This window comes from Stegostoma tigrinum, chromosome 21 (genome assembly GCF_030684315.1).
Source record: "Stegostoma tigrinum isolate sSteTig4 chromosome 21, sSteTig4.hap1, whole genome shotgun sequence".
Taxonomy (NCBI): Eukaryota; Metazoa; Chordata; class Chondrichthyes; order Orectolobiformes; family Stegostomatidae; genus Stegostoma; species Stegostoma tigrinum.
The window spans coordinates 37,469,135-37,484,198 of NC_081374.1; the positions used below are offsets into that span (position 1 = coordinate 37,469,135).

At 43.6% G+C, this 15,064-nt stretch overlaps 1 protein-coding gene across 2 annotated transcripts in view; it reads right to left on the reverse strand.

The window, feature by feature from the left end:
* The window catches only part of LOC125462693 (signal peptide, CUB and EGF-like domain-containing protein 3), a 361,430-nt gene that overhangs the window by 308,879 nt on the left and 37,487 nt on the right, over nt 1-15,064 (reverse strand). The window lies entirely within an intron of this gene.

Sequence of the window (15,064 nt, forward strand, 5' to 3'; positions counted from 1 at the left end):
AACCCATGTCCCTGGCGCTGTGAGGCAGCAGTGCTAACCATGAGCTACCATGTCTCCTGAAAGTTATTAGGACAGATTATATGTTAAGTCACCGAGGATCTGTCAGACCATTGTCGCATCAGACAGAGAGTCCCGCGCTCTCGTTAGAGAGAGATGACTGGTGGAGGTTTAACCTGAGGGTGACCTTGCCTCAGGCAAGAGATAGAATTTGAGAAGGGGAATCCTTCAGGGTAGACTCAGCCAATGGGAGAAATGAACCCATGCTGGTGCCATCAGTCTGTATTGCAAACCAGCTGTGTAGCCAACCGTGCTAAACAACCCTCCCAAAGACAATTAGGGACGGGCAACACATGCTGGCCAGCCAGCGATGCCCACATCCCACAAATGATTAAATAGCAGAGAGGGTTGATGATGAAAATATTGTTGTTGTGGTGTACATCAACATCTAACAAAGAGATTTGATGTAGTGACATTTCAGACTCGATAGAAAGCAGGGACAGCAGCTATTTCCGTGGGCAGAAAATTGGCTGAATGATAGGAAATAGACAGTGATGGGTATATTTCAGGCTGGAGAGAGGTTTTGTAATAGTCCCCCATTGTTAAACGGGGATTATTTACAGGCATACATTGACAATTCAAACCTTGATACGCAGGGGACACAGCTTGCTGATGATACAAATCTCAGAAGCATGATAAACTGTCATCAGGAGAATGGTAGATAATAAAATGTGAGGCTGGATGAACACAGCAGGCCAAGCAGCATCTCAGGAGCACAAAAGCTGACGTTTCGGGCCTAGACCCTTCATCAGAGAGGGGGATGGGGAGAGGGAACTGGAATAAATAGGGAGAGAGGGGGAGGCGGACCGAAGATGGAGAGTAAAGAAGATAGGTGGAGAGAGTATAGGGGGGGAGGTAGGGAGGGGATAGGTCAGTCCAGAGAAGACGGACAGGTCAAGGAGGTGGGATGAGGTTAGTAGGTAGATGGGGGTGCGGCTTGGGGTGGGAGGAAGGGATGGGTGAGAGGAAGAACCGGTTAGGGAGGCAGAGACAGGTTGGACTGGTTTTGGGATGCAGTGGGTGGGGCGGGAAGAGCTGGGCTGGTTGTGTGGTGCAGTGGGGGGAGGGGATGAACTGGGCTGGTTTAGGGATGCAGTAGGGGAAGGGGAGATTTTGAAACTGGTGAAGTCCACATTGATACCATATGGCTGCAGGGTTCCCAGGCGGAATATGAGTTGCTGTTCCTGCAGCCTTCGGGTGGCATCATTGTGGCAGTGCAGGAGGCCCATGATGGACATGTCATCTAGAGAATGGGAGGGGGAGTGGAAATGGTTTGCGTCTGGGAGGTGCAGTTGTTTGTTGCGAACTGAGCGGAGGTGTTCTGCAAAGCGGTCTCCAAGCCTCCGCTTGGTTTCCCCAATGTAGAGGAAGCCGCACCGGGTACAGTGGATGCAGTATACCACATTGGCAGATGTGCAGGTGAACCACTGCTTAATGTGGAATGTCATCTTGGGGCCTGGGATAGGGGTGAGGGAGGAGGTGTGGGGGCAAGTGTAGCATCTCCTGCGGTTGCAGGGGAAGGTGCCGGGTGTGGTGGGGTTGGAGGGCAGTGTGGAGCGAACAAGGGAGTCACGGAGAGAGTGGTCTCTCCGGAAAGCAGACAGGGGTGGGGATGGAAAAATGTCTTGGGTGGTGGGGTCGGATTGTAAATGGCGAAAGTGTCGTAGGATGATGCGTTGTATCCGGAGGTTGGTAGGGTGGTGTGTGAGAACGAGGGGGATCCTCTTAGGACGGTTGTGGCGGGGGCGGGGTGTGAGGGATGTGTTGCGGGAAATACGGGAGATGCGGTCAAGGGTGTTCTCGATCACTGTGGGGGGAAAGTTGCGGTCCTTAAAGAACTTGGACATCTGGGAGGTGCGGGAGTGGAATGTCTTATCGTGGGAGTAGATGCGGTGGAGGCGGAGGAATTGGGAATAGGGGATGGAATTTTTGCAGGAGGGTGGGTGGGAGGAGGTGTATTCTAGGTAGCTGTGGGAGTCGGTGGGCTTGAAATGGACATCAGTTTCAAGCTGGTTGCCTGAGATGGAGGCTGAGAGGTCCAGGAAGGTGAGGGTTGTACTGGAGATGGCCCAGGTGAACTGAAGGTTGGGGTGGAAGGTGTTGGTGAAGTGGTATCAATGTGGACTTCACCAGTTTCAAAATCTCCCCTTCCCCTACTGCATCCCTAAACCAGCCCAGTTCATCCCCTCCCCCCACTGCACCACACAACCAGCCCAGCTCTTCCCCCCCACCCACTGCATCCCAAAACCAGTCCAACCTGTCTCTGCCTCCCTAACCGGTTCTTCCTCTCACCCATCCCTTCCTCCCACCCCAAGCCGCACCCCCATCTACCTACTAACCTCATCCCACCTCCTTGACCTGTCCGTCTTCCCTGGACTGACCTATCCCCTCCCTACCTCCCCACCTATACTCTCTCCACCTATCTTCTTTACTCTCCATCTTCGGTCCGCCTCGCCCTCTCTCCCTATTTATTCCAGTTCCCTCTCCCCATCCCCCTCTCTGATGAAGGGTCTTGGCCCGAAACATCAGCTTTTGTGCTCCTGAGATGCTGCTTGTCTGCTGTGTTCATCCAGCCTCACATTTCATTATCTTGGAATTCTCCAGCATCTGCAGTTCCCATTATATCAGGAGAATGGTGTAGTATTTCAAAATGACATTGCAAACTTGGTGGGGTAGGTAGATGATGTTCAACAGTCAAAAGGAACAGTTACATAGTGCTGGTGGGGGGAACAATATGCTAAGAATATATTATGGTTGGTAAGGTGTTTAATAGTTCTGCGGCTTTGAGAAGCATTGAGTTAGTGTGAACAGAATGGTTTGATGTGTGTATTCAAAGTTTCAGGCAACACTCAAAATCTTGCTACCACATGCAGATATCCCATGTCAATTGTTGTCAGACAATATTGTTACAACAAAATTATCAAATTACAACACACTAAAGCAACAGCACCTGGTCAACGAGTTACAATAATATGGTATCATATCAGGAGTAATAGGTATGCTGTTTATACAAAATCCCAGATCTCCTGTTGTGAGCTCATCTGTAAATGATTTTTCATATACTGGGTGTTCAACATATCTTGCTGCTTTAGTATGTTGCTAATATTTCTTTATGGCTTAGCCTGTGTTGCTTCTTTTGTTTATATAATTTTCATTCTGTTCCTGACAAGATTCCTAATATTTAACTAGGTTTCAGTGAAAATTGTTTTCTTAGGACAGCTATATTGTAGCTACAGGGGATTAAATTATCTACATAAACCTTTGCAGATGTTCCTGCCATCTCCCAAATCCAGCAACCTCTGGATCTTCCCCTCAAAAGTGTGTGTGTCTTTTAAGTCCTCTCTGGCTGGATTCTAATGACCTACCATGACATGTCAACATTGTGCCGCAAAACGAACTCAGAGTTTCTGCTGTCCCCACCTTCTCATTTACTTGGACTGACTACAAAGACACAAGTCAAAAACGTGGCTGCGTTGAAGATGGCAAAGGACAAAGATGCTCAGAGGCCTTGAGTATTTTTAAATTGGGGTTGACAATAAATTAAAACATAGGTTGAAGACACCTTTCCATGCAATTCAGGTCTAAGTTCTGACTCTTTTTCCATCAGAGACAATGTTCAGTAAGAAAACTGTTGCTTCTCTGCTGAACAGTTAAAAAGTTCACATTTTCAAGACATCCACCAGATTCGTTTGAACCTTTTTAAGCTGGTCAATGCACTGAGGCCTGGCCAAACAATATGGAGATAGCCCTGGCGATGGTTCCTTGTCTGTTGGGCATTAAATGTGATTAGGAGTATGGCCCTCAAGCTGCATTACTGAATTTGCACCAATGAAATGCTTCTCCATTTGTTGCATTATGCCTCACAATCAATACATCAGTAAACCCAAAGAAAACCCCAAAAACCTCATCCAAGTCACCAGTGTCCTTTAGGGAAGGATATCTGCCATCCTGACCTGGTCTGTCCTCCACATGAATCTAAACTCACAGCAATGTGGTTGACTCTTAACCACCTTCTGGGCTGCTAGGGATGGGCAATAAATATGGCCTCTGATCCATCAACAAATTGAGAAAGAAACCATACTCATGATATCATTACTGTAGATTAGTATGTGACCTGAGAGTATAAAAAGGTCTCAGACTCCATCTTAGGCAGAATTACTGAAAACATGTTGCTCTGGGTAATCCAATAGGTGGATTAGCCATGGGGAATGCAGGGTTACAGGGATAGGGTGGGGTGAGGGTGGGAGTTTGGGTGGGATGCTCTTTGAAGGATTGGTGTGGACTTGATGGGCCAAATGACCTGCTTCCACACTGTAGAGGTTCTATAATTCTATGAATAGGTCAATGTTAGCCCAGACTCAGAACTCTTCATTTAAAAAGAAAAACAAGAGATCTTCGAATGATTGTGTAGAGATAATCAAAAACTGATGTGTTTCTTTAAGTCACTCATGTGTGGTAATCCTCACTGTTTAAAACTATTAGTCTGAAAATATTTGGTAAGAAAAATTTTAAAGATACACTCCTGCAAAATTACATTACAAATTCACAGCACTTTAAAAAACATTCTTACATTGGATGGATGCATCAGTGGCAAGGCTAGGGTGTTCATCCTTAATTGCCCTCAACAAGATAGCAATGAGCTGTATTTTGAAGTCCTGCAGTCCATTTACGCACAATGCTGTGAGGATGCAAATTCGATGGTGCTGATTCAGCAACAGTGATGGAATAGTTGTATAGCTCCATGGGTAGATGGCATGAGGTGTGGAAGGGAAAGTGTAGCTGTTGGTTCTCCACTATGTCCTCATCCTTCCAGAGGGCAGATGTCACAATTCTGTAACACGTTGTTCGAGGAGGCTTGGTGAGTCACTGCAGTGCATTTGGTGGATCACACACACTAGTTTATGGTATTTTCTGCATCAATACATTGAGACATTATTATACAGCTCTCGAGCAAGTGAGATACAAAGAACAAAGAAAATTACAGTACTGGAACAGGCCCTCCAGCCCTCCAAGCCTGCGCCGATTGAGATCCTCTGTCTAACCTGTCATCTATTTTGTAACAGCCTGTGTCCATTTGCTCCCTGCCCATCTATGTACCTGTCCAAATATATCTTAAAAGATGCTAACGTGTCTGCGTCTACCATCTCCGCTGGCAACGCGTTCCAGGCACCCACCACCCTCTGTGTAAATAACTTTCCACGCATATCTCCCTTAAACTTTCCTCCTCTCACTTTGAACTCATGACCCCGAGTAATTGAGCCCCCCACTCTGGGAAAAAGCTTCTTGCTATCCACGCTGTCTATACCCCTCATGATTTTGACGACCTCAATCAGGTCCCCCCCTCAATCTCCATCTTTCTAATGAAAATAATCCTAATCTACTCAAGCTCTCTTCATAGCTAGCACCCTCCATACCAGGCAACATCCTGGTGAACCTCCTCTGCACTGTCTCCAAAGCATCCACATCCTTTTGGTAATGTGGCAACCAGAACTGGACACAGTACTCCAAATGTGGCCGAACCAAAGTCTTATACAACTGTAACTTGGCCTGCCAACTCTTGGACTCAGATGTGAACCCAGACCTCCTGGCTCAGAGAGAGGGTCACTCCCACTGTACTAAAGTGCCCTCACACACTACTTCATAGAGACAGTGCCAATGCTAGTATGAGCTATTAATACATCAATAATTTCAAAGCAGGAATAGTGTTTGTTCATCCATTACGTTTTTTATTCAATTCCAGAAGAAAACAATGTTTCAAAGTCCTCACACGACACTTCAATCCTTCCTCCCTTTAGGTCTCTGAGCGATAAATGTGGCAGGCGTGCAAATTTATCTGTCTCTGAACTTAATCCTGAAAATGCAAACCGAACAAAAGCAGCCATTTATGAATGCATGACATTGAATATTGTGCTTTTCATGGGGTTGACTGAAGTAACTCACCGTGAACTTGAAATTGGTAGCAGGTCAAATACACAGAACAAGGACTGCTGAAATACTTGCGGTTGTGTTCGCTTTTATTGTTGAAGTGCTCTTACACTAAACCTGCTGTTAGAATACTTCTCATCAAAACGCCATGGCCAACACCTCAATTTGGTATCATTACAGGTTCAGTTGTTGTTACTGAAACTCCAGCTGATGAAACAAAGGCTGATTAGTGCCAAGTCATCCTGTACCTACCTGTAACTGAGGTACTTGGCCCATTAATTATCTTGTTTTTTTTAAAAACAGTATGAGCTGTGAAGTTCCTGTTTCCCATTGCACCAACCCTTAATGGCTTCTCTGATGGAGACCGTGAGTAACTGCTAATTAGTAGGTTCTGTGCCATGACAATTAATCACACAGGATAATTATTTTTGCACACACCTCACGTCCCCACACATAGTTGCCAGCAAAGATCATTGGATAGCAATCCAACTGCTGTCCATGATTTTTTTCCTCCCTTCCTGAGGAGCCCTCAGGTTAACTGTACTACTCCAGCCTCTGCTCTGACAGAACACATCAAACTCAGCACATACTGATATAAAATGCAAGTTCTGGATGTAGCGTTCTAGCCTTTGTACAAACCGGTCAGTGTCAATCCCTACATTCTAATATGTGATCTGGGAAGAGTCCCCCCAATAATCAAACAACAAAATATTCCTGGCAGCATCTGTGGAGAGAAAGCAGAATTATCTTCTTCAGACTGACAGTAACTCATGGTGTCATTCTCACTCTCTCAGCTCCATCTCTGCCAATCCACCGAGTCCAAGCCACCCCACTACACCACAACTCCAGCCTTCAGCTTATATACCACCCTTTCTCAGCCACTCTCAGTGCTGAAGAAGGATCACTGGACTCATAACATTACCTCAGCTTCACTCTCCGCAGAGACAGCCAAACCAGCTGACTTTCTCTAGCAATTTGTTTTCGTTTCAGATTTCCATCATCCACAGTTCTTGATTTTACAACAAGATATTTCTTTCTGTCTGCATAACTGCATAATATTACAAATGGCATTTGGTGAGCAAAGAGTCATTGTGTAGCAAGTACTGATTTCTAAATTATTGTCCACATCTGAACATGGATCTAACTGACTTCAATATATCCAAGATGATGACGAATGTGAAAAAGCCTCAGCTTCACAATTCAATTCAGACATGTCCTGCAGTGTAGCTCTATACAAACATTAGTGATGACAGCAGGAATGACAGAAAAGCTCACACTGGATTGAGAGAGCTTAACTTTGGAACATTTTTTGCAATCAAATAAATTTAGAGATGCATTCCAATAGGACCCACCCATAATGGATATCATTAGCAATTAAAATCTACTGGGTGAGAGATTCACTGAGGTCTCTCCCAGGTCCTGCCATTTACAACTTTTACTGATACATCAGGGCAGGCAGATAAGCCACTTTTCAAAGCCAAGCGACATCACTGACTGCAGTTTTAACTTCAGTCTCCATAGAGAAGCCAATGTACTTTCAGTGCCAGGTTGATATCTGCTCGAAGAGCACATTCCAAGTTATTTTTAATTTTCCTTTATACAAGTGAGGATTTTCCATAGGCCAATGATGCCCAGGCTGGCCAGCAGCATGCCAGTAAGGTGCGATAGTTAAAATAGCCAAAGCCCATTGTGCTGTGAATGCGGAGGAAAACTAATCCACAGGCACAATTTCACTTTGGAAACTGAGTCCGAGTTAAACTCCACAGATGTCACAGAATTTTTCGTAGAATCCCTACAGTGTGGAAACAGGCCCTTGGGCCCAACAAGTGCTAACCCTTGGAGCATCCCACCTAAACCCATCCACCCCATAATCCATCTAAGCTACACATCCCACTATGGTAATTTGCTTTTCCTCAGGGACTGAATGATCCACAGAAGCCATTTGTATAAATCTAAACAAAATGTAATTCAAATGATTAAATGCAATAATATAATTCATTCTTTTAAATCACAAGAATCACCAAGTGAACTCCAACAACTTTGAATTCAGAGATAGTAGGAACTGCAGATGCTGGAGAGTCTGAGATGACATGGTGTAGAGCTGGATAAACACAGCAAAACAAGTAGCATCAGAGGAGCTGGAAGGCTCATGTTTCAGGCCTAGGCCCTCCTTCAAACTCCAACTGCAACACCCAGGGTATGAGTTTACTAACTGCAATCAAAGTATTTTAATCTGTAAGAACTACTTAAAACACTATGCATTTTCAATGGTTAAAATCGCATAATATTGCGCAGAGTAGAGTAAAGAAAACATAGACTCCTTAGGCAGGAAGGAAACAAAACCATTTTGCCCAATCTGGTTTCAAGAATTGTCAGGCCATTTCACCTTCCACCACCGCTAGTATCATCCCCTTGTTTCATTTCTCTTGGAATATGGAAACCGAAGCAACACTTAGTGACAACTGTAAGGAATGCACTGATTCAAGGTACGAAAATGTCACCCTTCAATTCATTCTCACTTTGTTTAAGAGTCTGGCCTCGAGCTTCCTTGCTCAATCTGCACAAAATGCTGGAGAATATCCTCTCCTGGGTCAGATTGGTACGCCAGGTCGGCACAACATCGAGGGCCGAAGGGACTGTGCTGTAATATTCTATGTTCTGGGTCGATTATCCTGAATATGACTTGTTATAGAATCTCATCCCAATGTATGCACATTCTCCTCAATAACTGCCTTTCTAAATTTGCATCCATGAACAGTATTCCCAAATCTTTATGAACTGGAAGACTAGCCTTTGAACAGTAGGTTTTCCACAGTTCACAATGTCTTGGTCCTGTTATTCTCAATTAAGCAGTGGGGCCAGGGGACAAGAGAGGGAACGCAATTAGAAAGCCAGGCAAGATTTTGAACAGAATTTGAATAGATGGGGAAAATCTCCATTGGAGAAAATAGAGAGATCAAAGGAGGATAGTGAACACACAGATTTTTGTATGGAACTGTAGATTAGGTACTAAGTCTTATTTCATAGATTGATATGGAGAATTACTGTCTGTGTGAACAGCTTCATTATTGAAACATTAATGTTTATTCCAGTTTCACAACATATCTATCTCCCATACCCAAGCCATGCCCGTCAACTGGGGATAGGAGATTAGATGAATGTGCCAGCAAACAGATTCAAAGCTTCAGTCTGTTCTTCTTTACTCCTTCCCTTCGTAGCATTAAAACTGATGCAGTGATGATTACTTGGTTACACATTTACACAGTAATAACTGGGAAATCACAGGCAAAAGGGCTATATTTTCACAACTATTCTGGGGCCATTTAAATAAGGCAGGCTTCTGACACCCCCATTCCCGGTGCCGGCACGTTTCACCAGAATAAAAGGATGCAGGTAGTCAGCCCATACACTGCACTTCTGCCCAGGCCAGTTGCTGACGTATGCATCTCCCAAACTCCTGCAATTTTATGAAGCCTGACCTACACTGTATCTCAAGCTTCACCGAGCCCCCCCCTACCCCAGAGGTATTATTACCGTGGTCTGCTTATCGGAGCCTTTTGAAAACTAAGTTCCAAAGATCTTACCCATGTCTCCCAGCCACTCTCCATGACCATTCACTGTCAACTCATGACTCTTGCATAGCCATTCAGCCAGGTGACCACTACCTCCTCAAGGGCAACTAAACGTGAAAGCCACATCCTGTGAGTGGATAAAATGAACCTTTGAATTGCTGAGAAAGTGTACCCATTCAGAAATGTAGCTTGCAACCCTATAAAAGTGCCAATTAGATAGACTTTTAAGGTATGGAACGGTGGCTCAGTGGTTAGCACTGCTGCCTCACAGCAACTGGGATCAATTTCCACCCTCGGGCAACTGTGTGTGGGATTTCTCCCCCCACCCCCCGTGTCCATGTGGGTTTCCCTCCGGGTGCTCCGGTTTCCTCCCACAGTCCAAAGATGTCCAACAAGGTGGATTGGCTGTGGGAAATGCAGGGCTATAGGAATACGATATACGATGGGTCAGGGTGGGATCTCTTCAGCAGGTTGTTGTGGACTCAATGGGACAAATGGCCTGCTTCCACACAGGAGGCATTTTATGATCTATTTATCGATAAGAGGCGTCAAATGTTTTACAGGCTTAATCTTGCCCAAATAAATACTGAGGTACTGATAAACAAGATCATAGCAAGTTCAATTTAGAATCACCACTTTAAGGTGTCAATCAAGCAAAACTATCAACTCACTTCACTTTGTGCAAACAGATTGTCTGCTGGTCTATTGTAAGAGTAAAGTACTGCAGATGCTGGAATCTGTACTGAAAATAAAAAAAAATTGCTGGAAATCACAGCAGGTCAGGCAGCATCTAAAGAGAGAGAGGCGGAGAGAGAGAGAGAGAGAGAGAGAGAGAGAGAGAGGGACAGGGGGAGAGAGGCAGAGAGAGAGTAGGTCTAGATAACTTCATCAGAGCAAATGTTTCTGACCAAAATGTTAGCTTGCCTTGCTCTCTCTCTCCCCCCCAACCCCATGGATGCTGCCTGAACTGCTATGATCTCCAGCACTTTTTGTTCTCTGATTACCTAGTGTCTTGTTTGGGCTGTCAGCCAAGCATGCAAAATAAAAACAATTAGAAATAGGTTTTAAACACATCAAATCTATATCACTCAAAGTTCCCATCGGTTTCCTCTGATCCAGGGAAAGCAACCCATGGTTAAAATTCCACAATCCAGAAAAACCTTCATAAACCTCATCTGTAACTTCCATAGTACAAACATATCTTTTCTTGCCCCTTAATTTTTCATGTGAAGGAGGGCACTTACAAGGCAAGTTTTTTTTGCCTAGTTCTAACTGTAGGTGGTGCTGAGCAAATTGCAGGAGTCTACGAGCTTCACGGACACCATCAATGCTGTAAAGAAGGGAATTTCAGGATTTTGACACAACATGAGTGAAGGCACAGCAGCACAGTTCTAAGTCAGGATGGTGGGTGATGTAGAAAGAACTTTCAAGTGGTGCTGTTCCAATGTATCTGTTGCCCTTGCCCTTCCAAGTAGCAAAGACTCCAGGAATTGGCCAAGGTGAATTTGACCTGCTTATAGTGAACAGGACATACCTGAATAATGTTCCACTATTTCCCAACAGCAGGTAGATGCCAATGGTGTAGTTGTACTGGAACAGCTTGGCTACGGGCTACCTTTGGAGCACAAATCTTCAGTACCATTCTCATAGTATCGTCAGCACCTTGCTCACCCCACCCCCCCCAACCCCACCCCCGGCACCTTTACAGTTTCCAGTGCCTTCAACAGTGTCTCGATATCATCGAGAGTGAATCAAATTGAAGATCGACATGCCGTAACAGCAAGGGAAACAGATGTGCATTACTGACATGCTGTCAAGAGCAGCACTCCCAATGAAGACAGGTGAGGATGCTAGGATAAAGTTGGAAATCTTCCAAAATCAGAGAGAGAAGGAACAGCTTGACATACTCTGTAAATCATCAACTCAGCAGAAATACTGAATCTGAAAGACAGTCATCTTGTTGAAATCTAGAAAATTAAGCAACAAGATATAAATTTTGGAGAGATTAAAGACCTGAGCAAATGCATCGCTTGAAATAAATACCAAAATGAACTAGTTCATGGCTGCTTATTGCACTTGGCATTCCAGGCATCTCACGGCTAATGTTTGGAGTAGGTCTCTTCACTCGCACAAGAACTGATAATCTAAGACCGAGGGCATTGTTTCAATATATCATTGAAATTTAAGATGGAGTTGAAGAGGAATTTCTTCCGAGGATTGAGCGTCTTTGAAACTCCTTGCCACAGACAGCAATGGAGCCAGAGTCCTTGTGTATATTTAAGGCTGAGATAAACAGATTCTTGGTCAGTTAGTGAATCATGAATTATGGGGAAAACTTTGGAAAATGGACATGAGGAATGTCGGATCAGCCATGATCTTGCTGGTTAATGAAACCAGCTCGTGGGGCAGAATGGTCTCCTCCTGTTCCTATTTGTCATGGTCTTATAGCGTTACCTTGTTACAGCCACGTACAAAGGTAAATACTGGGAGTGAGGCCACTTGATGTCAAGGACGACCAGTGAGATTAAACAGTCTGAAAACACACTTCAGTTATTACAGCTTTCCAAAGCATTGTGAAGAATCAGAATAGCCATCAGTTTAAAAGTGAAGATTTCAGCCACTTCATAAAGTGGGAAATTCATCCCCATACTATTCTCAATCAAATTGAAAAGCCAAAAACAGTAGTTAAACCTGCTAAAGGGATCAGAAAGAAATCGAGCGATTATAGCATTGACTTGTTTGAGATCATAACATACCCACTAAAGGCATTGAAAAGTAGTCCAGTTCAAAGAACAATGTCAGAACATAACTATTTTTCTGATGGCAGGGAAAAGTACTGAAGCCAGAAGTAGTAACAAATCTGAGTCGCAAAATAAAGGTGGAATGACAGAGAGCCAAATTTCACTTGAACAAAACTGTCAGGCGATGGTGAGAACCGTTCGTCGAAAAACCAACGAGCAAAAAAGTCAATGTTCTCAGAATAAGTTGCCCCATGTCAACTTGGAATCTGTGGAGAGCATTGCTTCTTCAGTTATACGTGGTGGATGTGAACAACCAGGTATATTCTCTCAACTGAAGACATCTATGTACAACTGGAGAATCTCTCCATTCACCTCAAGCAGCTGATCAGGAACAAGTATCTCACTAGCTGCACAACTAGAACTCCACCATTCCCCAACAACAAGTTACCATGGCAACCATTCTCATCACAGGCATGGCATTCCCTGGAGAAGGATGTTCACACTAAAAGTAAGCAGATACCAAAAAGGTTAATGACAACACACATGTAAACCATCAGGAGACCTCAATAATTTAAAGACAATGCTTGTGTAGAGACTGATGGAAATGGAACTGACTAGAGTGAACTCACAGCTCTGTTAATAAATAATAATTCTGAGACTATGTCTATTGGTCAACCTGGATTGTGTGTAACCACAAATGATAGTTCATGTTTTTTTTAAATGGGAGGCATGACATTTAGGGAATTGCAATTGTAGTGTACCAGCTATTTCTCACTCCGCTGTAATGACCTTAGCACACAGTATGTGGCAGTTATTAAAGATACATAGCTTGAAACAAGCATCATTTATATTTATATCAATAACCGCTGAATCTGATTTCCCTGACCTCTTACACTTACTTGAATAAACCTGTCTGTTGCTCCAGTCCTAAATTTGCCCCACCTAATACCGCATTAACTCACCCTCAACTTTAGTCTTGACAATTTTCCAGCACCAGCTGGTCCTTTACAATCTCAAAGCCCCAGGTATCAGGACAGCCACTATCTTTAGCAAGCTCGCAAATATGAAGGGTAAGCAAGGTCCTAGTAAATGCTTAGTTGGATCAAAGGAACAGCACAGCCAGGAGTCGGATGGGAGTGGATGCTGGAGACAGAATTTTGGTGCTGGCCGGAAACAAAAGGGAAGAAGGAAGTTAGAAACAAGGAAGTTGAAAGCTATTTGCTTTAGAAAGCTCAGATGCTGCAGTGCCTTTTTTTAAAAAAAACTGTGTCACCAAGAGTGACGTGCTTCACAGGTAACAGGACAAAGTACTGGCACCATCTAGTGGCTATGAAGAGACTTGCAACTGTACCGTGACCACTTTGCGCTTACATATGAATTTATATCAGAAATCTTTACATAGCAGCTTTGCATAGAATATGTTGGTGTTAAAAGTATATTCAAAATTTCCTGAGAATTGGAGGCAAGGTCCATGAGCAATTATTTAATGTCATGTGTTGGACTTTTATTAATCAATAAAGATTTTGTTCTCAGACTTAAATGCAGTATACCAGTTTAAACTTTAAATTTAGCATCAATATTAACAGTTTGGCTGACAATGGAACAGTATTAGGGTTCGATTATTTATAAGAGATTAATAAGTAGAACATTCCATGTTATTTTTGTGAATTTGCTGTCTCCAGAAAATAGTTCTTGGCACTAGTCACTGATATAAGCAATCAAGAGCTACGAAGATAAATCTCATCAAGTTAGTTGGAAATTTATTTTTAAAAAGTTATTATGATCAATCCTGATTCATTATAAAACAACCAATTACTGAATCAATAATTGACCTCAGCCCATCCTTGTGGTCTAGACTCATGAACCATAGGCACATGTGTGTGGTGTGGAATACGTTTACATTAGAGTTATTTTCCTATTATGAAACCTGGTGTGAATTACTTCTGACCTGAAAAGCAGTCAGTCAGGGAAATTTATCCCCTTGGTTGTTTGCTTAGGCGGTTACACATTTAGGACAGATTATGGAATAGTGGACCTCTGTTATAGGCGCACTCTTCCCAACTGAATTGAGACCAATGTGCACCATCTCCACTCTAATGCAAACTGACCAAACTGTCCCAGGACCAGAAGAGATATCAGGACAGGTGACTAAAAGCACAGCTTTTAAATGGCATCTTAAAATGGGAAAACAGAATTAGCATGGGAATGCAACATCTTGGACAGAATGCAGCTAAAAGCCAACTTAACAATGGCAAGGCAAAGAGGGTGAGGCTGCATAAGGCCAGAGTTGGTCCAATGCAGAATTGTGGAGTGTTGCAGAGCTGAAACTGCAGTGGACAGGAAGAAGTGATGCCATGGAAGGTTTTGAAAACAAAGACAATTTTGAAATTACAGCTTAAATAGCTCATTGCCACCTCCTCAAGGACAAATGTGAATCAGCAATAAATGCTAGGAATTGCCAATGATATCCACATTCCACTAACAAAAAAAACAGGATAGCTTGTATAGGGTAACGTGCATTTATATACAGCCTTTAAATGTCATAAAACGTTCCAAGGCTACAGACTCTCACATGAACTTGCCTATGCAAGGTAGAAACTGGGTGGGCAGCACGAACAGTACTTAATTCAGGGATGAGGGTTTCTGCAGCAGATCAGCTGAAGCGAGAGCAGAGACAGGTGCTCATGTCAACAGTCAGTGATCTTTGATGGAGAGGACATGGAATTGCAACCTCAGCTCAGGATCAAGCCTGTTGCTAAGCATGCAAAC